The sequence below is a fragment of the Panulirus ornatus genome, chromosome 12 (genome assembly GCF_036320965.1).
Source record: "Panulirus ornatus isolate Po-2019 chromosome 12, ASM3632096v1, whole genome shotgun sequence".
In the NCBI taxonomy this organism is placed as follows: domain Eukaryota; kingdom Metazoa; phylum Arthropoda; class Malacostraca; order Decapoda; family Palinuridae; genus Panulirus; species Panulirus ornatus.
In genome coordinates, this window is record NC_092235.1 from 51,104,568 (window position 1) to 51,129,688 (window position 25,121).

Here is a 25,121-nt window from a genome sequence, read left to right on the forward strand (position 1 = left end):
TCGTAGTACTGGCTATAGATAACGTTTCGTAGTGCTGGCTATAGATAACGTTTCCTAATGCCGGCTATAGATGACGTTTCGTAATGCTGGCTATAGATAACGTTTCGTAGTGCTGTCTATAGATAACGTTTCGTAGTGCTGGCTATAGATAACGTTTCGTAATGCCGGCTATAGATAACGTTTCGTAGTGCTGGCTATAGATAACGTTTCGTAATGCTGGTTATAGATAACTCAACGTTTCGTTGTGCTGGATGTAGATAACTCAACGTTCCGTAGTACTGGCTATAGATAACTCAACGTTTCGTAGTGCTGGCTATAGATAACTCAACGTTTCGTAGTGCTGGATATAGATAACTCAACGTTTCGTAGTGCTGGCTATAGATAACTCAACGTTTCGTAGTGCTGGATATAGATAACTCAACGTTTCGTAGTGCTGGATATAGATAACTCAACGTTTCGTAGTGCTGGCTATAGATAACTCAACGTTTCGTAGTGCTGGTTATAGATAACTCAACGTTTCGTAGTGCTGGCTGTGCATAACAGAATCAACAGGAAATAATGAGACAAAATCGCACTCGAGAATGATGAAGAAGTATGTATCATGAATTATATCATACATAGGAAAGAGAAAGAAAAATATCACGCTAGAATAAACTATTGGAAGATGAACATACAAGTGGTAGTAATGCGATTAATGATTCAGTGGCAATTTCTGGTCGAGATCATGTAGAAAGTAAGCTCGGAAAATGTAATGAATATGGTAGCAAGCTGAAAATTGCTCACAGAAAGAGGAAAGTGATCAATAAGAATAATTCTAAGACACTGCTAAGGTTTCACGAGCAATAACACACACACACACACACACACACACACACACACACACACACACACACACACACATACACACACACACACACACACACACACACACACACACACACATATATATATATATATATATATATATATGTGATGGGTGATTTGAATGCAAAGGTGAGTAATGTGGCAGTTGAGGGAATAATGGGTATGCATGGGGTGTTCAGTGTTGTAAATGGAAATGGTGAAGAGCTTGTAGATTTATGTGCTGAAAAAGGACTGATGATTGGGAATACCTGGTTTAAAAAGCGAGATATACATAAGTATACTTATGTAAGTAGGAGAGATGGCCAGAGAGCGTTATTGGATTACGTGTTAATTGACAGGCGTGCGAAAGAGAGACTTTTGGATGTTAATGTGCTGAGAGGTGCAACTGGAGGGATGTCTGATCATTATCTTGTGGAGGCTAAGGTGAAGATTAGTATGGGTTTTCAGAAAAGAGGAGTGAATGTTGGGGTGAAGAAGGTGGTGAGAGTAAGTGAGCTTGGGAAGGAGACCTGTGTGGGGAAGTACCAGGAGAGACTGTGTACAGAATGGAAAAAGGTGAGAACAATGGAAGTAAGGGGAGTGGGGGAGGAATGGGATGTATTTAGGGAATCAGTGATGGATTGCGCAAAAGATGCTTGTGGCATGAGAAGAGTGGGAGGTGGGCTGTTTAGAAAGGGTAGTGAGTGGTGGGATGAAGAAGTAAGAGTATTAGTGAAAGAGAAGAGAGAGGCATTTGGACGATTTTTGCAGGGAAAAAATGCAATTGAGTGGGAGAAGTATAAAAGAAAGAGACAGGAGGTCAAGAGAAAGGTGCAAGAGGTGAAAAAAAGGGCAAATGAGAGTTGGGGTGAGAGACTATCAGTAAATTTTAGGGAGAATAAAAAGATGTTCTGGAAGGAGGTAAATAGGGTGCGTAAGACAAGGGAGCAAATGGGAACTTCAGTGAAGGGCGTAAATGGGGAGGTGATAACAAGTAGCGGTGATGTGAGAAGGAGATGGAATGAGTATTTTGAAGGTTTGTTGAATGTGTCTGATGACAGAGTGGCAGATATAGGGTGTTTTGGTCGAGGTGGTGTGCAAAGTGAGAGGGTTAGGGAAAATGATTTGGTAAACAGAGAAGAGGTAGTAAAAGCTTTGCGGAAGATGAAAGCCGGCAAGGCAGCAGGTTTGGATGGTATTGCAGTGGAATTTATTAAAAAAGGGGGTGACTGTATTGTTGACTGGTTGGTAAGGTTATTTAATGTATGTATGACTCATGGTGAGGTGCCTGAGGATTGGCGGAATGCGTGCATAGTGCCATTGTACAAAGGCAAAGGGGATAAGAGTGAGTGCTCAAATTACAGAGGTATAAGTTTGTTGAGTATTCCTGGTAAATTATATGGGAGGGTATTGATTGAGAGGGTGAAGGCATGTACAGAGCATCAGATTGGGGAAGAGCAGTGCGGTTTCAGAAGTGGTAGAGGATGTGTGGATCAGGTGTTTGCTTTGAAGAATGTATGTGAGAAATACTTAGAAAAGCAAATGGATTTGTATGTAGCATTTATGGATCTGGAGAAGGCATATGATAGAGTTGATAGAGATGCTCTGTGGAAGGTATTAAGAATATATGGTGTGGGAGGCAAGTTGTTAGAAGCAGTGAAAAGTTTTTATCGAGGATGTAAGGCATGTGTACGTGTAGGAAGAGAGGAAAGTGATTGGTTCTCAGTGAACGTAGGTTTGCGGCAGGGGTGTGTGATGTCTCCATGGTTGTTTAATTTGTTTATGGATGGGGTTGTTAGGGAGGTAAATGCAAGAGTCCTGGAAAGAGGGGCAAGTATGAAGTCTGTTGGGGATGAGAGAGCTTGGGAAGTGAGTCAGTTGTTGTTCGCTGATGATACAGCACTGGTGGCTGATTCATGTGAGAAACTGCAGAAGCTGGTGACTGAGTTTGGTAAAGTGTGTGGAAGAAGAAAGTTAAGAGTAAATGGGAATAAGAGCAAGGTTATTAGGTACAGTAGGGGTGAGGGTCAAGTCAATTGGGAGGTGAGTTTGAATGGAGAAAAACTGGAGGAAGTGAAGTGTTTTAGATATCTGGGAGTGGATCTGTCAGCGGATGGAACCATGGAAGCGGAAGTGGATCATAGGGTGGGGGAGGGGGCGAAAATTTTGGGAGCCTTGAAAAATGTGTGGAAGTCGAGAACATTATCTCGGAAAGCAAAAATGGGTATGTTTGAAGGAATAGTGGTTCCAACAATGTTGTATGGTTGCGAGGCGTGGGCTATGGATAGAGATGTGCGCAGGAGGATGGATGTGCTGGAAAGGAGATGTTTGAGGACAATGTGTGGTGTGAGGTGGTTTGATCGAGTAAGTAACGTAAGGGTAAGAGAGATGTGTGGAAATAAAAAGAGCGTGGTTGAGAGAGCAGAAGAGGGTGTTTTGAAATGGTTTGGGCACATGGAGAGAATGAGTGAGGAAAGATTGACCAAGAGGATATATGTGTCGGAGGTGGAGGGAACGAGGAGAAGAGGGAGACCAAATTGGAGGTGGAAAGATGGAGTGAAAAAGATTTTGTGTGATCGGGGCCTGAACATGCAGGAGGGTGAAAGGAGGGCAAGGAATAGAGTGAATTGGAGCGATGTGGTATACCGGGGTTGACGTGCTGTCAGTGGATTGAATCAAGGCATGTGAAGCGTCTGGGGTAAACCATGGAAAGCTGTGTAGGTATGTATATTTGCGTGTGTGGACGTGTGTATGTACATGTGTATGGGGGGGGGGGGGTTGGGCCATTTCTTTCGTCTGTTTCCTTGCGCTACCTCGCAAACGCGGGAGACAGCGACAAAGTATAAAAAAAAAAAAAAAAAAAAAAAATATATATATATATATATATATATATATATATATATATATAAGCAGATACGCCTGCTGGGATATCAAAAAAAAAAAGTTTTATTACACGGAAAAAATCTACCTAAATCTACCTAAATGTATAGCGTGGTACATGGTCGAAAGGGGCATAATGGAAACAATATGTGTCGACTGTGGATTAGGAAAACATAAATGTCAAGTAAAACCGACACATAATGAAACAGTTGCTGTTTGTGACACTGCAATATATGCTCAGCAAGAACAAATATCTGCAAAGGGCACAAAACAGGCAAGGGAGAGAGAGAGAGAGAGAGAGAGAGAGAGAGAGAGAGAGAGAGAGAGAGAGAGAGAGAGAGAGAGAGAGAGAGAGAGAGAGAGAGAGAGAGAGAGAATGATGATGATGATGATGATGTAGATGAAAAAAAAAAAAACTTAGAACAAGGAAATCATAATGGGAACACAGAGAGTGAAACAACTGCATACAGGCAAGAGCAACGTGGAGAAAATATTGGAGACATAAAATACAACAGATACGACCACAAATGGAAATACCGAAAGCTTGAGACTGAGAAAGTAAAACGCAAGAATGAAATCAAAAAATGACAGGAAAACAAAGAGAAAATCAAGACTAACAAGTAAAACGAGAGACGAGATTACATGCACATATTTTGACGACTGTGAGTATGATCGTCTCTTAAAACCTGTACTGAAACCACCAAAATAGACCATCTGTATAAGACTTTAGAGAAAAAAATAATTCGCAGAAGTGAAGGAAACAATGAAGGGAACGGAGAAAATGATCCAATAATCATATCGTATAGTGAGTTTCGCAATCATTTCACTGAATATTGAGAAAGTGGAGATGAGTAAGGATGCAGGAGCAAGTGCAAAGAAAGGAACAAAAGATCAGCAAATGAAAAAGAACAATTTCAGAGGCTACCTCATCTCTGGTAGTGCTAAACTGACAAGAAGGGATACTACGATAGGCTAATAAGAGGGAACATTACAATGGACCTTATCGTTATAAATGACATGGCACTATACTCAGATACAAACAGTCAATGATATAAACTTATTTGATCATTACATCACAGAAATGACCACAGCTCACATTGTGGAAGTAACTGAGGGTGAACGTGATGCAACACTAAAGGTGACAGCAGGTTGAACAACATGAGTTCTCCCAGCAAGCAATGAGAGTGGAGAGTGATCCATGCATGGACTCAAGGCAAAAATGGAGCGAGATCTCCAAATATATGAACATAGAGACAAGCACGAAAATATTCTGTTAGAAAATTTGACAGGTAATCAGTGAGTTAATACTACCTAAGAGGGAAAATCGTGGAAAAGAAAGAGAGGAAGGGACAAAAAAAAAAAAAACGAAGATGAATAGGAGAACTTGGGGATAGACAGAGAAAATAACAAGTTAGCAATGTGCAAGGAAAGAATGAAAGAATCTGATGAGAATATGAAGAAGGCGGATAAAGAAATGTAATCCGACAGACGAAAACTGAAAAGGAAAGTAGAGAAAGTAATGCAAAACATGGACAAGAGCCCAGAATTATTACTCTCGAACACGTAAGAGTAAAATACATAAACAAAGCAAAGATCAGGAAACCATGGATCAAACCCTCTATAGTGGGAGAAAAGTACGAAGATGACCCTAGAAAACTTTGCACAATGCTATTTGAACAAAACATATCAATATTTGCCTCAAAGTGCGAGAAATTAGATGACGTATTATTCAACCAACTTGACGACGCAATCATAGATAGTGAGATATTGGAAAATGGGATGAGCAGAGCAGTCGATAAGGTAGGAGAGATAACAGCCCAGGGAACGGATGGGATTCTGGCAATATTTCTAAAGACAAATTACCAATAGTGAAACCAATTACATTATTTATAAGACAATGTATAGACGAAAACAAAATAGGAGACATTCACAGTGGAACACGTAACACCAATACACACAGGAGGATCTAAACTAATACCTAAGTAGTATAGACGACTTAACCTGACGTCGCACGTAATAAGAACATCTGATCAAGAACAACAACGAAAATGAATGTCAACATGGATTTGTAATAAGGAACAGTACATCAAAATAACATATATGAATCTCTAATGCAAGAGACGAGGATGGACACACTTTTTTGTTATTTGCTAAATCATTCGACAATGTGAACCAAAGAATTCTATGAGAAACACAAGCGAAACAAAACTGTTAAGAGAAGATGCTGTATCAAAGGGTTGTTAACCAACCAATAATTCAAGGCAGTAGCGTACGAATGTGTGTGTGTGTGTGTGTGTGTGTGTGTGTGTGTGTGTGTGTGTTTATGCGTGCGCCAGTCACCATGTGTTCTTAAAAAATTATAAGCGTAAAAATCTATACGTCTTAACTGGGTACAATTTGGAGGATAATAGTGCAAGACAACAAACGCCTTTTAAGTTTTTGTCTTGGAAAGAATTTCACAACTCAATCTTTTTTTTTATTTCGTTCTCTTTGAAAACAGACAAAACGCGGACTTTTTTTGGGGGAAAAAAGGAAGCCATGTCAATGATTTCTTCCAGTAGGTCATAACTGAGGTGGAAAGGATTGTTTACGCGACCATCTGTGCTAAGGTGAAGGCTGTGTCTGGGGGAACAGTGTGACAGACTCTGGGGTCAATATGACGGTTCGGGTCAGCATATGACGGTCTCTGGGGGTTATTTCAACATTGTATGACGCCATTATGACGACGATTTCCAAGTCTGACTCACTGTGGTCCCTCAAACAATCTCTGGGGTCAATATGGCAGTTACTGTGGTCATTACAATAATCTCTGGGGTGACCATGGCAGTCTCTATGGTTGTTTCAACAATCTCTGGGGACGGTATGAGTCTCTGTGGTCATCATAACAATCTCTGGGACACTGTAACTCTGTGGTTATCAAAGTAGCCTTTGGGGTCAACATACCAATCCCTGGGATCAATACAACAATATCTTGGGTCCCTATGCATTTGAGGTCATTACAAAAACCTCTGCGGTCAATATGACAGTCCCCCTGGGACGATCTCTGGGGTCAATATGACAATGCATGTGGTCATTTGAATAATGGAGACATTATGTAAACCTCTGTGTTCATAAAAAAAATCTCTGGCATTAATACGACGGTCCTTGAGGTCATCAGAACAATCTCTGGGGTCAATATGATTGACCCTAAGGGACAGTATGACAACCTGTGGTCATATAAAGCTCTCTGGGGACATTACAATAACCTTTAGGGTCAATATGACTTACTATGGTCATTACAACAATCTCTGGGGTCAATATGACAAGCTATGGTCATTACAACAATCTCTAGGGTCAATATGACAAGCTATGGTCATTACAACAATCTCTGGGGTCAATATGACAAGCTATGGTCATTACAACAATCTCTGGGGTCAATATGACAAGCTATGGTCATTACAACAATCTCTGGGGTCAATATGATAGTGCCTGGGGGGGTCAAACTGCAACAAACCCGGGCCTGATGACGGGTTTTGTGGTGATGTGAGAGGCGAGGCCCATCACCCTTATGAACCAGATAATTAATTGACCGATTTATAATGAAATTTTGCTGCCTGGGCGGCGGTAAGGTGAGTGTGGCACGCACCGACCACCCTGGCACCAGTGCAGCACACAGCGACGGGACTCCCTCTGGCACCAAGGTCGACCTCAGGCACTATGGTCGTGTGTCCGTCACTTGGACTACGCCTGACATCATCGCAGTCAGACCTGGTCACGCTTTTCATTCGAGTCATACTTGACCTGTGGAGGCCACAGCTGGTAAGTGCCTGTGCCAACCTGGCGGTCAAGTCACACCTGGAACGCAGGTCATACTTGACACTTGAGCTAAACAGACTATCTGAGTGGTATGTGACACCTGGTAATGTGCATAACGTTTGGGTTTGTCTGTGTTATCTCGTCCACTGTGTTGGGGTAAGTCTATCTCTTGTCTCATGTGTGGGGAAAGTCTCTCTTACCAAATGTGTGAAAGTCTCTCTCGCTGTGTGGAGACAGTCTCTCGTGTAAAGTGTGGGGATAGCCTCTATCTCTCGCGCAGTGTTTGGCACAATATAACTTTCTGTCTTAGACTGAGTGTAAGGAGGGCATTCTTTCTCTCAATGAGCATGACGAATAACATATGAAAAAAAAATAGTTATCCATTTGTGAAAAAGAAAAAAAAAGAAGAAATTGACGTAGGTCACAGGAAAACAAATCATAAAAATGGGAAGTTCATAAAGCTTCGAGACACTGCAAAGTCGCATTCGAAGCTGTTGTCACACACCACCAACTCACTGAACCAAGTGAACAAACCAAATATAATGGTAAAGTTCAGTGGTGTGTCTCCTCTTTGAAAATGACCCAATGACAATATAACACATCACAGTTATGCTGGATAATCAGTGACTTGTTTTGCTGATCATTATTCAAGGATTTACTTACTCGGAATATGAGATGCGACAAGGTAATTTCAGGAGGAAAAGCTTGTCTTCAGAATGAAACTGTATCCAGCTGGGGACACCTCATCTTATCTTTGTCTGGAGTACAGTCTCTTGCTCCTTCCCCTCTCATCTCCTCACATTACCTCTTCTTTCTTCCTTCTCCATTGTTCGTTTCTTTCTCGTTCCCTCTCCCTGTAACCACAGGTAATCTTCCCCTCCTTCTGATATATCTCGTATACACCACATCACCCCTTTTTTTTTTATCTCTTCTCATCCATTATTTCAGTATTGCCTCAACACTTACACATATCTTGACCATCTTAGCTGATGCGTTTAAGCATTGCGTGAGTGTGGCTATATTATTTGTGACTGGATACCTTTTTTTTTCTTCAATTTACTCCTTTGCAGGTTCCTTAATGAATATCTAGGTAACTAGGCAATCATTCCCATCAATTAATTCGTTTTCCTGAAGGTGAACTTCTGGGCTAATTAAATAGAAGGGTTATTCAACCCTTGGACAAACTGCAACCAAATATATTACGCATTTTCCCGCCTCTTTAGGCACGACGGGACGACCTTTGGGTATTGATGGCGCGACCTTTGATCTGACGTCTAGTGGTCGGGCGAAATATCAAACTATCACACCAAAAAGGAGCAACGTCGTGCTCAAGGGCCGTGCCATCGTGCTGCAGGGTCGTGCCATCGTGTTCCAGGGTCGTGCCATCGTGTTCCAGGGTCGTGCCATCGTGTTCCAGGGTCGTAATGTCATCCTCAAGGAGCTAAAGCCTTCTCGCAGCCCTCCAGCCACAGCTCACTCAAAAGGACGAAGGAGGCAGCCATCTCGCACACTCCGTAAGGTTTTGATGCCACAGTCACATTTAGTCTGTAAATTTGATTTAAATTTCAATTCATTTTTGAGTTCCAATCTTTTTCTGGAGAGATTTTTTTTAGCAAAATTATTACAAAGTTTGTAAATCTAGGACAGAATCATTCTATCCGTAAACCAATGTTGGGTACGAGGAAGAAAACATGAGTCAGGCCCAACAAACTTACACTTCTGTATTATTATCATTATTATTATTATTATTATCATTATTATTATTATTATTATTATTATTATCATCATTATCATTATTATCATTATCATTATCATTATTATTATCATTATTATTATTATTATTATTATTATTATTATTATTATCATTATTATCATTATTATTATCATTATTATCATTATTATCATTATTATTATTATTAGCATTATCTTTATTATCATTATTATTGTCACTATTTGTATCATTATTATTATTATTATCATTATTAGTGTTATTATCATTATCCTGTCCCAGGATCCCTTTCATTTAGATCCATCAGCTTTGAGCACGCACTCCACTCAGCGGTAGGGAAATGCTAGAATCCTTTGGAGAGAGAAAGTCCTTGACAAGACTGAACTCTATTCCATCCAATGATGATGAATTAACCTTGCCGATGGTGACTTCTCGTTCGCGTCGTAACCACATGTGGCCGGAGTCCCTGGTGCCACAGAAACAGTACCAGGCAATTACATTATGACTGTAGAAAACGTGAAACCGAAGCTGTTTTTCCATTTTCATTATCACAGCCGAAATTTCCATATGCAACATTAAACTGAACGTTATCAGAAATGGTTTGCGTAAGAACACATAACTTGGGATATCTATAATATTCTAAGATAACCCGATGTTATTTCATTGCTATGTCTATGTATGTGAGGTATTGTAAATTATTCTTATAGAAAAAAATATGTTGTTAGTTCAGGTAAAGCCTGTGCTCACCCGCTGAGGTATTCTTATGTCCAGAGAAAACTTAAACGTAGAGGCTTTGTGTCCTTTTTGTTGCTACAATTTTCCATCTTCAAGTAAATGTTGATGTGAGTCACCTCTATGACACACTCTCTCTACTGAACACAACATTCTTCTCTTCTCGAAAAAGATATTTATTTCTGCTTTTCCTGAGATTCTCCGCGGCACTGGGTTTGGCGACACTCGTTATGTTATGTACGCTTCTTTCCCTTCCACTGAATTGCTACTTACATATCTCCCACCCCTGGCCTTACACCCCTTACCTGGCCTTTAAACCCCCTGCCTCACCTTTACATCCCTTACCTCACTCTCACACCTACTTCCTTTCCCCTTACACCCTCCCCTTCCCCTAAAATCCCCTCCCTTTCTCATACACCCATTCTCTTCCCCTTACATCCCCCACCTCTCATCACCATCCTTCTTCCCCACCTCACACACATCCTCCTCCATCCTCACATCTTGCTCTTGCAACCCGAACCAATCTCCTCCTTTCCTCCACCTCAGTCCTCCACCACCTCCTACTAGATCCGTCTCCTACTCCTCCCCCAATCCAAGGCATACACGTTTTCCCTCTTCCTCTAACTTCCCTCCAACCCTCTTCCTCCAAATGCTCTCCTTTCATCCCCTGGATCCTCCTCCACCAACCCAAAGGATCCTCCTCTTTGGAAAAAAAAATATTAATTAATATATTTTTTCTGTACCTCAAGATCTGGCCAGGAACATTTCAAAAGAGAATCCTCGACACATTTTCTTGGATCCTCTCCATGGCTGTTTTAATCGTTTCCAATCCCCGATAATTGAATGTTGATGCTGGCAAATTCTGTTTCCATTTTAGAGCACTCCTACACAATAGATTTTAGCCTTCCTTATATACCTGGGCGCTTCCCCCGGCCATCTCGGACTTCGGACCTCGCCAGGCGTGCCGTAAACCACACACTCCCGCCAGGAAATGAGTGCTACTTTGGCGATTTCCCAACATAATGCAAATATTCACTACAACTCGTGGCCATCACAGCACGGGCACTGGCGTGATAGAGTCCACCAATCGCCCTAATTACGGGATGTTAGTTAATTACAAACCTCATCAAGGGAATCGAACACAGTGTCATTAAATCTTTGACGAGCTTGCACGGGTCCAGACGATTACTGACTCAGAACTTACAACGACCAAATCTTGTAATTGTCACACAAGTTTGGATGGCCGCTCCCTTACCCTTCCTCCTAATTCCTCTTTTTATTCTCTCCGTCTCCGTTACTGCTCTCCCTCTCGCTTGACGGCATTAGCCTCCCTGCGTATGTCACTTGCTTCTGGTCACGTAATATCCCTGTTTTACTCCTCCCGTCTGGGTCATTTCCCTATTACCCTGATGATGTTTTTACCTTTAATCCTCTCACTGTATAACTTGTCGTACTTCCTTGTCGCAGTCGTCTACATCCTCTGTCTCTGTCAGTGCTTCCCTCCCCCCTATGTCTCCTCTTCCCTACCCTCTCTGTCTCTGTCAGCTCTTCCCTCTCCTCTCCGTCTCCTCTTCCCTACCCTCTCTGTCTCTGTCGGCTCTTCCCTCCCCCTCTCTCTCTGTCAGCTCTTCCCTCCCTCCTCTAAGTCCTCTTTCTGTCGCTGCCACCCCTTTCCCTTCACCCTCTCACTGCTAACTCCTCCCTGACACTGTCAGTCCCTCCTCGTCACTGCCGGCCGCTCTCTTTCCTCCCAGTCACTCCCAGTTTAGCCCTTCCCTCTCCTACTCACTGTCCATCCCTCCCACACGCTGTCCCTCTCTCTCAGACGCTGTCATCCAGTTTTCCTCTCCCGTCTCCCTCTTGGTCTCTCACCGTTGCCTCTCTGTTTCCTAGACTTTTATTACGACTCTCGCACTCTCTCGTCCACTCACTCATACCCATAATTCTTCGTTTCATTTCGCTCTTATTCTAATTTCAATTTTTTTCATTTTTCTACTTTTTTTTTTACATCTTTTATATTTACCGTCGAGTCTTCCTGCAGAAGCTACAAGAGGGGCGAGCGCCTGACAGGGGGAGACAAAGGGAGGCACTGAGAGAAGATGGAATAGGAGAAAAGATTAAGAGAGGAGGATAGGGAAAGGAGGAAGGAGAAGGAACGGGCTGTGAGTAGTGTGTGTGCGAGAGAAAGAGAGATAGACAGATAAATGGATAGACAGACAATCACTGAGATATAAAGATAGATAGGCATACAGAGAAAGAGATAGAAAGAGAAATGAAGTGACAGACGGGTGTACAGACAGATGAGAGAGAGAGAGAGAGAGAGAGAGAGAGAGAGAGAGAGAGAGAGAGAGAGAGAGAGAGAGAGAGAGAGAGAGAGAGAGAAAATAGGGTATAAAGATAACAGATCGCATGATGTCCTATGATGCGGTTATCTACAAGTTCTTACACTATTAGCTACGGTTAGGATATATTAGTATGGAGGTGCTCTTTCCCCTACCCTTCACTCCCTCTGGGAAAACAACTAAATACGAAAAGCACAGAGGATGAAACAAGGTGTTGTAAAAGTTAATCATGGAATCATAACACTGAATCCTATCTTTACTACACTGTTATACTACGCTCTACTACACTACACTGGCAATGATTTGAGCCGTGAGCGTGTATATATATATATATATATATATATATATATATATATATATATATATGTATATATATATATATATATATATATATATATATATATATATATATATATATTCTTTTTCTTTCTTTTCATACCATTCGCCATTTCCCGCATCAGCGAGGTAGTGTTAAGAACAGAGGACTGGGCCTTTAAGGGAATATCCTCACCTGGCCCCCATCTCTGTTCCTTCTTTTGGAAAATTAAAAAAAATGAGAGGGGAGGATTTCCAGCCCCCCGCTCCCTTCCCTTTTAATCGCCTTCTACGACACGCAGGGAATACGTGGGAAGTTTTCTTTCTCCCCTATCCCCAGGGATAAAATATATATATATATATATATATATATATATATATATATATATATATATATATATATATATATATATATATATATATATATATATATATATACACACACACACACATACACATGTATATACATACACGTCCACACACACACACACATATACATACACGTCCACACACACACATATACACACCTATACATCTCAACGTATACATATATATACACTCACAGACATATACAAATATACACGTGTACATAAGTCATACCGTCTGCCCTTATTCATTCCCGTCGCCACCCTGCCACACATGGAATACCATCCCCCTCCCCCCACATGTGAGCAAAGTAGCGCTAGGAAATTACAACAAAGGCCACATTCGTTCACACTCAGTCTCTAGCTGTCATGTATAATGCGCCGAAACCACAGCTCCCTTCTCACATCCAGGCCCCACACAACTTTCCATGGTTTACCCCAGACGCTTCACATGCCCTGGTTCAATCCATTGACAGCACGTCGACCCCAGTATACCACATCGTTCCAATTCACTCTATGAATTATGTACATGTGTATGTATGTGTCCACACATATATATATATATATATATATATATATATATATATATATATATATATATATATATATATATATTTTTTTTTTTTTTTTTTTTTGCTTTGTCGCTGTCTCCCGCGTTTGCGAGGTAGCGCAAGGAAACAGACGAAAGAAATGGCCCAACCCACCCCCATACACATGTATATACATACGTCCACACACGCAAATATACATACCTACACAGCTTTCCATGGTTTACCCCAGACGCTTCACATGCCTTGATTCAATCCACTGACAGCACGTCAACCCCGGTATACCACATCGCTCCAATTCACTCTATTCCTTGCCCTCCTTTCACCCTCCTGCATGTTCAGGCCCCGATCACACAAAATCTTTTTACACTCCATCTTTCCACCTCCAATTTGGTCTCCCTCTCCTCCTCGTTCCCTCCACCTCCGACACATATATCCTCTTGGTCAATCTTTCCTCACATTCTCTCCATGTGCCCAAACCATTTCAAAACACCCTCTTCTGCTCTCTCAACCACGCTCTTTTTATTTCCACACATCTCTCTTACCCTTACGTTACTTACTCGATCAAACCACCTCACACCACACATTGTCCTCAAACATCTCATTTCCAGCACATCCATCCTCCTGCGCACAACTCTATCCATAGCCCACGCCTCGCAACCATACAACATTGTTGGAACCACTATTCCTTCAAACATACCCATTTTTGCTTTCGGAGATAATGTTCTCAACTTCCACACATTCTTCAAGGCTCCCAGGATTTTCGCCCCCTCCCCCACCCTATGATTCACTTCCGCTTCCATGGTTCCATCCGCTGCCAGATCCACTCCCAGATATCTAAAACACTTTACTTCCTCAAGTTTTTCTCCATTCAAACTAACCTCCCAATTGACTTGACCCTCAACCCTACTGTACCTAATAACCTTGCTCTTATTCACATTTACTCTTAACTTTCTTCTTTCACACACTTTACCAAACTCAGTCACCAGCTTCTGCAGTTTCTCACATGAATAAGCCACCAGCGCTGTATCATCAGCGAACAACAAGTGACTCACTTCCCAAGCTGTCATCCACAACAGACTTCATACTTGCCCCTCTTTCCAAAATTCTTGCATTCACCTCCCTAACAACCCCATCCATAAACAAATTAAACAACCATGGAGACATCACACACCCCTGCCGCAAACCTACATTCACTGAGAACCAATCACTTTCCTCTCTTCCTACACGTACACATGCCTTACATCCTCGATAAAAACTTTTCACTGCTTCTAACAACTTGCCTCACACACCATATATTCTTAATACCTTCCACAGAGCATCTCTATCAACTCTATCATATGCCTTCTCCAGATCCATAAATGCTACATACAAATCCATTTGCTTTTCTAAGTATTTCTCACATACATTCTTCAAAGCAAACACCTGATCCACACATCCTCTACCACTTCTGAAACCACACTGCTCTTCCCCAATCTGATGCTCTGTACATGCCTTCACCCTCTCAATCAATACCCTCCCATATAATTTACCAGGAATACTCAACAAACTTATACCTCTGTAATTTGAGCACTCACTCTTATCCCCTTTGCGTTTGTACAATGGCACTATGCACGCATTCCGCCAATCCTCAGGCACCTCACCATGAGTCATACATACATTAAATAACCTTACCAACCAGTCAACAATACAGTCATCCCCTTTTTTTAATAAATTCCACTGCAATACCATCCAAACCTGCTGCCTTGCCGGCTTTCATCTTCCGCAAAGCTTTTACTACCTCTTCTCTGTTTACCAAATCATTCTCCCTAACCCTCTCACTTTGCACACCACCTCGACCAGCACACCCTATATCTGCCACTCTCTCTCTATATATATATGTATATATATATATACATAGGATCATAGGGTGGGGGAGGGGGCGAAAATTCTGGGGGCCTTGAAGAATGTGTGGAAGTCGAGAACATTATCTCGGAAAGCAAAAATGGGTATGTTTGAAGGAATAGTGGTTCCAACAATGTTGTATGGTTGCGAGGCGTGGGCTATGGATAGAGTTGTGCGCAGGAGGATGGATGTGCTGGGAATGAGATGTTTGAGGACAATGTGTGGTGTGAGGTGGTTTGATCGAGTGAGTAACGTAAGGGTAAGAGAGATGTGTGGAAATAAAAAGAGCGTGGTTGAGAGAGCAGAAGAGGGTGTTTTGAAGTGGTTTGGGCACATGGAGAGGATGAGTGAGGAAAGATTGACCAAGAGGATATATGTGTCGGAGGTGGAGGGAACAAGGAGAAGAGGGAGACCAAATCGGAGGTGGAAAGATGGAGTGAAAAAGATTTTGTGTGATCGGGGCCTGAACATGCAGGAGGGTGAAAGGAGGGCAAGGAATAGAGTGAATTGGAGCGATGTGGTATACCGGGGCTGACGTGCTGTCAGTGGATTGAATCAAGGCATGTGAAGCGTCTGGGGTAAACCATGGAAAGCTGTGTAGGTATGTATATTTGCGTGTGTGGACGTATGTATATACATGTGTATGGGGGGGGTTGGGCCATTTCTTTCGTCTGTTTCCTTGCGCTACCTCGCAAACGCGGGAGACAGCGACAAAGTATAAAATATATATATATATATATATATATATATATATATATATATATATATATATATATATATATATATATATATATACATATATATATATATATATATATATATATATATATATGTGTGTGTGTGTGTGTGTGTGTGTGTGTGTGTGTGTGTGTGTTATGAATACCAAGTAACATATCAGTAAGTGAGGACGGGTGAGTACCATCCCCAGCAAGAGAGCCAAGCCCCAGCGAGGGAGGTGGGCGAACACCCGCGTAAAACTGCGCTTAATGGTGTTGGGTTGGACCAAGTGAGGGATTTTGTTTACTTAGTGGGAATGTACCAGAGGGAAGGTAAAACAGAAGAGGGGAAAGCTGAAGCCACGAGCTCTATGGGTAGAGTACATTTGTAAGGCCACTGCGGCCAAGAACGGTGTGAGGAGAGGAATGACTAGTCTTTGAGGTAGTCATTTTAATCCTCTTGCAAGACTTAGGTGCCGTGCGAGAGAACTCGGGGAAAATAATAATAATAATAAATTCATTGACGTAAGTTGAATGAAGCGCATTTGGCTATCGATGAATACACTCATTTTTGTGTGGGACACTGACGCACGTGACCATCAACAGTTCTATACGTTGTCATGATTTTCTCAGTATTCTAATGTTATAGTTTTTATCCTTCATCGTTACGGGTCTGCCCTCCGTACCATCTTGGGTTCGCCGCCATCCACCAGGAGAAATTTGTAAGGCTCACGAACGTTTATCTGCTCTACTTTATTTACTGATGCTGAATAACAAAGATAGAAAAAGCCAGTTGGACGGACATTCAAGTCCAGCTAGTGAGAAGGATGGGTTTAGTCTTGGTCTGCCAGACGACCAGTCTTGGGGCGGTCTCAGGTCAGGAAGTCGACCACGTCCCTTGTGCGGGACAACTGGTCAAGAAGCACGATATTTCGTGAGTGTCAATATGTGGACTGAGCACAAGACAATATTTGAATGTGTTTATTGTTTTCTGCGTGGAAGCTGGAGCTTGAGAGTGAGAAATCTTATTCTGAATCGGTGTTTGTAATGAGGGACCGAAGGGTGGTGCTTAGAACGCAGACGAGTGCAGTTTCAGATAAACATATGTCTAGTGGAGCGGTATTTAAAGAACGGGTTGGAAGACCTGTTGTTTTGTGCTTGTCAGGTTGTTTCAGCGTGTATATGTTTTGCTAAGATCTTGTTTGTTGGGGGAGAGAGAGAGAGAGATTTGTAAGCACAGGTTGCTGAAGTATAAAGAAGGGGTAAGCTTTTCATTTCCACTTGGGAGATGAAGTTTTCCTGGTGAGCAGTTTGGATGGAAGGAGTCTGGTGAAGTAGCAAGAAGTTGTTTTATTTTGTAGGATTTGAATGTTTGTGGTGACTAAGCAGCCAATGATTGTTCGCAGTACTTGGTTTGATTGGGTTACGGCTCTGTCATGTTTGCTTTTGACATGTGGATGACCAGGTACGTGAGGCGTAGTTTAGGGTGGAGCAGATGAATTCCTTGTAAAGGATATCAAGATTCTTTTCCCAGTTCAAATCTGGTACCAGTAAGGGCGTTTAGTTTGCTAATGGTCACTGTGTTGATGTTTGTGTGCGGGGAGTAAATGTCACATGTGTGTCATAGGTGTTGCCCAATATGGCTGGTGTTGTGATGAGCGGAAGTGGTTGAATATTCGAGGTGGTGGGAGGGTGCAGGATGGACACATGTCTGTCTGGGGCGAAGATGGTGTCGGTAGTTTTTTCGTGGTGATGCATTTTAAGTGAACCCGTGTTCTGCGCGCATTATGTAATGTTTCATGTTTGTTCGTACTCGGATGACGTCAGGCTGTTGTGATGTGATTATGAGGGCATTTTGCATACGAGAAACTTTCACATGGTGGTTTGTGGGAAGTGATGGGTAGTCAAGTAAGATGATACTGAAGGGGGATGGAGGAGGAACTGCTCCTTCGGGAATCACACTGCAGAGTTCGAGGATTTTATGCGGTGAAACCTTTGTGAGTGATTCTGGCTTGGTGGCCGGTTATGAAGTTGACTAAGAAATGTTTACGTCATCATTTTGGAGGAAGGTATCAAGTACTTTTGTGTGAAGACGTCTCAAGGGACGGTGTCGCATACTTGATATCTGTTGCCATCAGTACTTTACGGGAAGAGTGATGTGGTTGGCTGAAACCATCAAGGATATGTTGTGTCATGTTCGTGTATATTGTGGTGGTCGATTGGGTCTAAAGCCATGTTGTGTAGGTGTGAGTAAGATACTGAGGTTGATTCTGTTGCTGACTGATTTTTCAAGGAAAATGGATAATGAAGACTTCGGTGACGTAGGGCGACAGGAGGAGGAGGAGATGGGTGGTTGCAGAGGTTTTGGTAAGATTCCATAAGTTTGGGATTTTCCTGGTTGAAAATATCAGTAAACACTTAGATTGCAATTGGGCCGAAATGTTATATGTGAGAGTTTGATATGTTGTTAGGAGTCTGCTGTAGGGGAGTTCTCTAAGGCTTTGATTGCGCTGCGAGTGTCAGTGAGAGTCAAGGTCGGTCAGCAGTTGTTTCAGGTGAGATTTAGTGTATTTTTTTTTTTCTGGGTGTCCTGTAAAGAATGTGGTAGGTTTGTCGTTTAATTTCTGAGTATTGTTTCATGGGTGTGTTTGCATGTTCTTTGGGGTGTCCCATCGCAACCCCACACTCCCCAAAGCTGGTCGGTTCTCGGCCTCGTTCCTCAACATTTAGCAACGCCAAGCCCGCAGCTGCTTTAGCCTGTCGTATGAAGCTTTGCAGGTGAGTGGTCACTTGTTTTCTATGTGGGGCGCTTCGATGGATTTCCTCGTTCACTTGTTCCATCAACCATTTTTCAGCTCCTTACCACCCTATTAAGTGGCCATACCTAATTGTGTGGACAACTCAAGCACGTTCGATGTCCTATGATGGTGTATACAACAGCCCTGTGTTCATTTATCCTTTTGGCCATTCCTCTCCCTGTTTCCCCACGTTAAATGGTCGCACTTCCATTTCAAGGTAAACCACACCACGCTAAACTCGTTGACAATTCTAACACTTTTTTATTTGGCTTCAATCAACTGACGAAGAAGCTTGTATATTAGTCTTCTTCAAGCGACTAGTATTTATGTATATACATGTGTATGTGGGTGGGTTGGGCCATTCTTTCGTCTGTTTCCTTGCGCTACCTTGCTTACGCGGGAAACGGCAATTAAGCATTATTATCATCATCATCATCATCATCATCATCATCATCATAATAATAATAATAATAATAATAATAATAATAATAACGATGATGATAATAATATATATATATATATATATATATATATATATATATATATATATATATATATATATATTACAGAGGTATAAGTTTGTTGAGTATTCCTGGTAAATTATATGGGAGGGTATTGATTGAGAGGGTGAAGGCATGTACAGAGCATCAGATTGGGGAAGAGCAGTGTGGTTTCAGAAGTGGTAGAGGATGTGTGGATCAGGTGTTTGCTTTGAAGAATGTATGTGAGAAATACTTAGAAAAGCAAATGGATTTGTATGTAGCATTTATGGATCTGGAGAAGGCATATGATAGAGTTGATAGAGATGCTCTGTGGAAGGTATTAAGAATATATGGTGTGGGAGGCAAGTTGTTAGAAGCAGTGAAAAGTTTTTATCGAGGATGTAAGGCATGTGTACGTGTAGGAAGAGAGGAAAGTGATTGGTTCTCAGTGAATGTAGGTTTGCGGCAGGGGTGTGTGATGTCTCCATGGTTGTTTAATTTGTTTATGGATGGGGTTGTTAGGGAGGTAAATGCAAGAGTTTTGGAAAGAGGGGCAAGTATGAAGTCTGTTGGGGATGAGAGAGCTTGGGAAGTGAGTCAGTTGTTGTTCGCTGATGATACAGCGCTGGTGGCGGATTCATGTGAGAAACTGCAGAAGCTGGTGACGGAGTTTGGTAAAGTGTGTGGAAGAAGAAAGTTAAGAGTAAATGTCAATAAGAGCAAGGTTATTAGGTACAGTAGGGTTGAGGGTCAAGTCAATTGGGAGGTGAGTTTGAATGGTGAGAGGCTGGAGGAAGTGAAGTGTTTTAGATATCTGGGAGTGGATCTGTCAGCGGATGGAACCATGGAAGCGGAAGTGGATCATAGGGTGGGGGAGGGGGCGAAAATTTTGGGAGCCTTGAAAAATGTGTGGAAGTCGAGAACATTATCCCGGAAAGCAAAAATGGGTATGTTTGAAGGAATAGTAGTTCCAACAATGTTGTATGGTTGCGAGGCGTGGGCTATGGATAGAGTTGTGCGCAGGAGGATGGATGTGCTGGAAATGAGATGTTTGAGGACAATGTGTGGTGTGAGGTGGTTTGATCGAGTAAGTAACGTAAGGGTAAGGGAGATGTGTGGAAATAAAAAGAGCATGGTTGAGAGAGCAGAAGAGGGTGTTTTGAAATGGTTTGGGCACATGGAGAGAATGAGTGAGGAAAGATTGACCAAGAGGATATATGTGTCGGAGGTGAAGGGAACGAGGAGAAGAGGGAGACCAAATTGGAGGTGGAAAGATGGAGTGAAAAGGATTTTGTGTGATCGGGGCCTGAACATGCAGGAGGGTGAAAGGAGGGCAAGGAATAGAGTGAATTGGAGCGATGTGGTATACAGGGGTTGACGTGCTGTCAGTGGATTGAATCAAGGCATGTGAAGCGTCTGGGGTAAACCATGGAAAGCTGTGTAGGTATGTATATTTGCGTGTGTGGACGTGTGTATGTACATGTGTATGGGGGGGGTTGGGCCATTTCTTTCGTCTGTTTCCTTGCGCTACCTCGCAAACGCGGGAGACAGCGACAAAGTATAAAAAAAAAAAAAAAAAAAAAAAATATATATATATATATATGCGTATAGCATTTAAACCCGCGCACCTGTGAGACATTTAAAGCTCCATAGAAGCTGCAACAGGGCGGGTTGTACGCTTGAGATGTTTAAACTCCAGCGGCCGAGACGGGTAAACACCCGCGTCTCAGTCATTTAAAGCCCGACGCATCTCGGCATTAACACCGGCGCCCAAGGAAGTGAAATGTCATCTTTGCGGTGGTTTAAACTTTTCAAAAGTACCATCTTGTTACAGCAGTTGTGAGGCATTTAAACTATCGCCCTATATAAGTGAATGCTGGTGTGCATGAAACAGTTAAAATGGCGCTTGAGGAATTAAAATCCTAAAAGCCTGTGGCGTTTAAAACGGCAATCAAGGAAATTAAGCGTCAACAACTTGAAAAATATCAGAAAAAAAGGTGAATTTTGCTTCTATGAAACTGGTATTACTGGTGTGTACGGTCGGTGACCGCATGACCGAGAGACATTTTTTCTACTTTTCATTATCATTTGGTTGTTACAGTACAAAGGAAAACTCGCGCTACCGGACTCCGCCTTCGTGTGGTTACGCCGCGGGCGAAATGTGACGGCGAGGTCGCATTACAGTGTAGCCTGAGGTTACAAAAGCCCCCCCCCTTCCCCCCTTCAGAGGGGTCCTCGGGTTATGTGACTGAAAAAAAAAAAAATAACGTAAGATAGTCTCCCGGTCGACCAGGTGGTGACTAGCAGTGTCGCTCAGTGCGTCGTGGTGTTCACACATGTCTTGGTCATTTAGATTAAGTCTAACCTCGCTGAGGGAATTTGCCTGGCTGATATATTTAAATTGCACGCTCTGGGCATTTACACTGGTCGCATGAGACCTTTTACCACCTGGTGTCATGGGCGTTTAAAAAGTTGTTCACCTCAATATTCATGTCTTACTGTGATTGAATTTACAAGCGCTTCTTGTTAAATGATTTAATGATTAACTTTTTGATAATTCATCATATTAATGAGATTCATCTATTTGTTTATCATGTATTCTATTTTGAAATATTCATCATTTTGACAAAGTTTGCATACGATGATCTTGTCATTCGCTACACTCTGATCGTTTAAACCCGTGTTCGCTCTGGCTTACACTCTCCTTGATCTTCGGCTGTTTTCTCTAAGTTTCTCATCTTCACCTATACTTATCATGGTCATGGTGGCGTAAAACACTAAATACACAGTCAGCTTAGTACTAGGAGTGGGGTGATTTCTGATGCTTTCCTATAGGAAAAAGTTAGTCGAGAACTGTGTAAAAGGCAGTATTGTCCTCAACAATGCATTGTAGTTAGTGTTACCTTCTGTTTCTTTTACCTTATCCACGAAGCTAATTTTCTATCACATGATCATTTCAGGGTTTAATCCCAGTCAATTATGATTTTTTCACTTTCCACGAAACTAAATTTTCTATCACATGATGATTATTCTAAGGTTCAAGCCCAGCCAATTATCAAAATTCTTTCACCTTTCTTATAAAATGAGATAGAAACACTGAAGAACATCTGGAGCAAGTAAGTGTTTCCACACCCTCCTTCCTATCCACAGGACAATTGTTCAGTATCTAAGCACCGAGCGGTAAATAAAGTGCTCCTCTTATGGCAACACTTCACCGCATGAAGGGAAACGACACTAAAATCTCATTATATCATTCATACACCACAACGCGCTCTTAGCTTTATAAACCTCACTCCCTTACGCCATCATCTAAAACAAACATCCCCCTTCAGCTTTGACCATAACAGACCCCTTTAATAATTCAAGGAGAGTCCCAATAATTGAAATCCCGTGTAGAGGTAAGCGAGTCCGCCATCCACTCCGTACCCGCCCAGAACTCGGACCAGTTGGACAGCGCTTTCCACTTAAGACACTCCGGAGTCTCGCCGCCCTGATTTGCGAAGCCGTTATGAATTTTGAATGTAATCTCCGAGGATGCCAGAACTGTTTATTTGTTTATTTATAATTCTTACGACGGCACGACAGTCTGGAGGTGTTTTGATGCGTTTGGAGGACATATCATTCCTCATTAATGCGAAGCGAATGATTTTTTTTGGGGGGAAATGTTCCTGATCACGCACAGAAAGTCATCTTAACACCATTCCCTGTGAACAGTTGGTTAATCCACTGAACAAGGCAGTACGATCCTTGAACACGACGACGGTGCGACGCTAAGATGACCCGACCTTGAACCTAGTCCTTAAAGAGCAAGTCAAAGATCACGTCATCATACCTAAGGATCTTGTTCGTCGTGTTTAAGCATCGTTGATAAATATATCTAAGAATCCTCTACAGCACGTAGCGAGATGACATACTGATGATGGTTTACTTGTTCGGTTCGAGAAGGTTTTGAGCATTGTGGGCAGTAAGGGTATAAATCCGGTTTGACTTGTAGTACAGCTGTGGCCACACACATCGCTTCTCTTTCGTCCAAGTTAAACATACAAAAAAAATAGCTGATGTTTTTGTTGAATGTAGAAAGTGATGCTGATGATCGGGGTAGTGAAGTGAGAGAGAAATCATTGAGAGAGATGGGTGAGGGATATAATGAGGGGGAGGGAAAGGGGGTGTGAAGGATATGGTGAGGTGGGAGGGATGATGAAGATCAATATATGAACCGAAGTTTGAACGCCACTGACGTCCATGTAGTTATCATATTCCTGGCTGACCAATAAGATCATGTTGCCTATACTCTCAAGTTGATCTCAGAGACCAAATCAGGATGTCGTAATGTTAGGATCAGGTTTCCTCCTTTTGTTTTGTAACCTTCAGTTCATTTCATCTGGACACCACTTCAATATCTGTGGAAACCTTCCTTATTATATCTGGAAACCTCCCCGTCATTATAACTGGACACCTTCCCCTCATGATATCTAGAAACTTTATCTCATTGGATCTTGAAACCTTATCCTCACCTCTTACAGTGGAGTGTGACACTGACACCAAACATCTACCACTGAAAGGAAGTCGATAACCACAATTTAATCATCCGCTCATAAGGATCTCAAAACCACAGTGTCGCGGTTTACGGTAAGAAGTCGTTCGTTCTGAGCATCAATAATATCACAACTTACACTAAATGAGGAACAAACGCAGTAGCCACTTTATGGAGAACTGTCCAGTCCTCCATGAAGCAAGACCCATGATAGACCTACAGCATGCGTGATCTTAACGCTACTACATGGTAGTGAGAATACGATACTTTGTTAATTTTGTACCTCGAGGGGTGGCTGGAGGTTCTGTTGTGTTCTGGGGGTTCCGTGGTAACCAAGGGTGTTCCATGTTTGCGCTGCTGTCCAGGTCTTGCATGAAAGATGGACCCTCCCTTACCCTGTCCCAGGAGGAGCAAAGCCGAGGGTACGATGAAAGGGAAGGACAGTTATGGAACGGATGAAGGGTTCACTGGTTCAGGAACGAAAGGAGAGCAGTGGTTCATGAATTTTGAGAAACTCACGATGACAATAACGAACGAACTACCAGTCCTTGACAACTTATAACTACACACATGACACTGTCACACACATAATAAGTTCTCTCACTCAAGAAGCTACTCTCAAACAAATCAGTTTGAGGCCTAAGCTGTAATGAGCAACGAACCGAGCCAGTCACAACCCACACTTCTCTTAAATAGTTGCCATTAGCCATTGTTCCAGAACACATATATACTATGCGAACTAAAAGCTTATATTGTTATTCTAAGCCTTTCTTAAGAGAGAGTATATATATATATATATATATATATATATATATATATATATATATATATATATATATATATGTGTGTGTGTGTGTGTGTGTGTGTGTGTGTGTGTGTGTGTGTGTTTGGTCCTTTCAAAGGACTCTCTTCGACAGTGGTAAAGTAGATAAAATTTGTGTTCATTTACAACAATCATCATCAACTTGGTACCATTACAAGTTAAAAAGCCTCTTCGCCAACCACTTCTGGTCACTGTTCCTGTGTAACAAGGTACAATCTGCTAATGTGAATCTCTGTAATCTAAGGAAGAACTGTATGTCCGAATGCTTTGTGAACCACACTAGCTTCTGTAACACTCTATTAAAGTATTACCTACTGAACCAACTAGCCACTGTA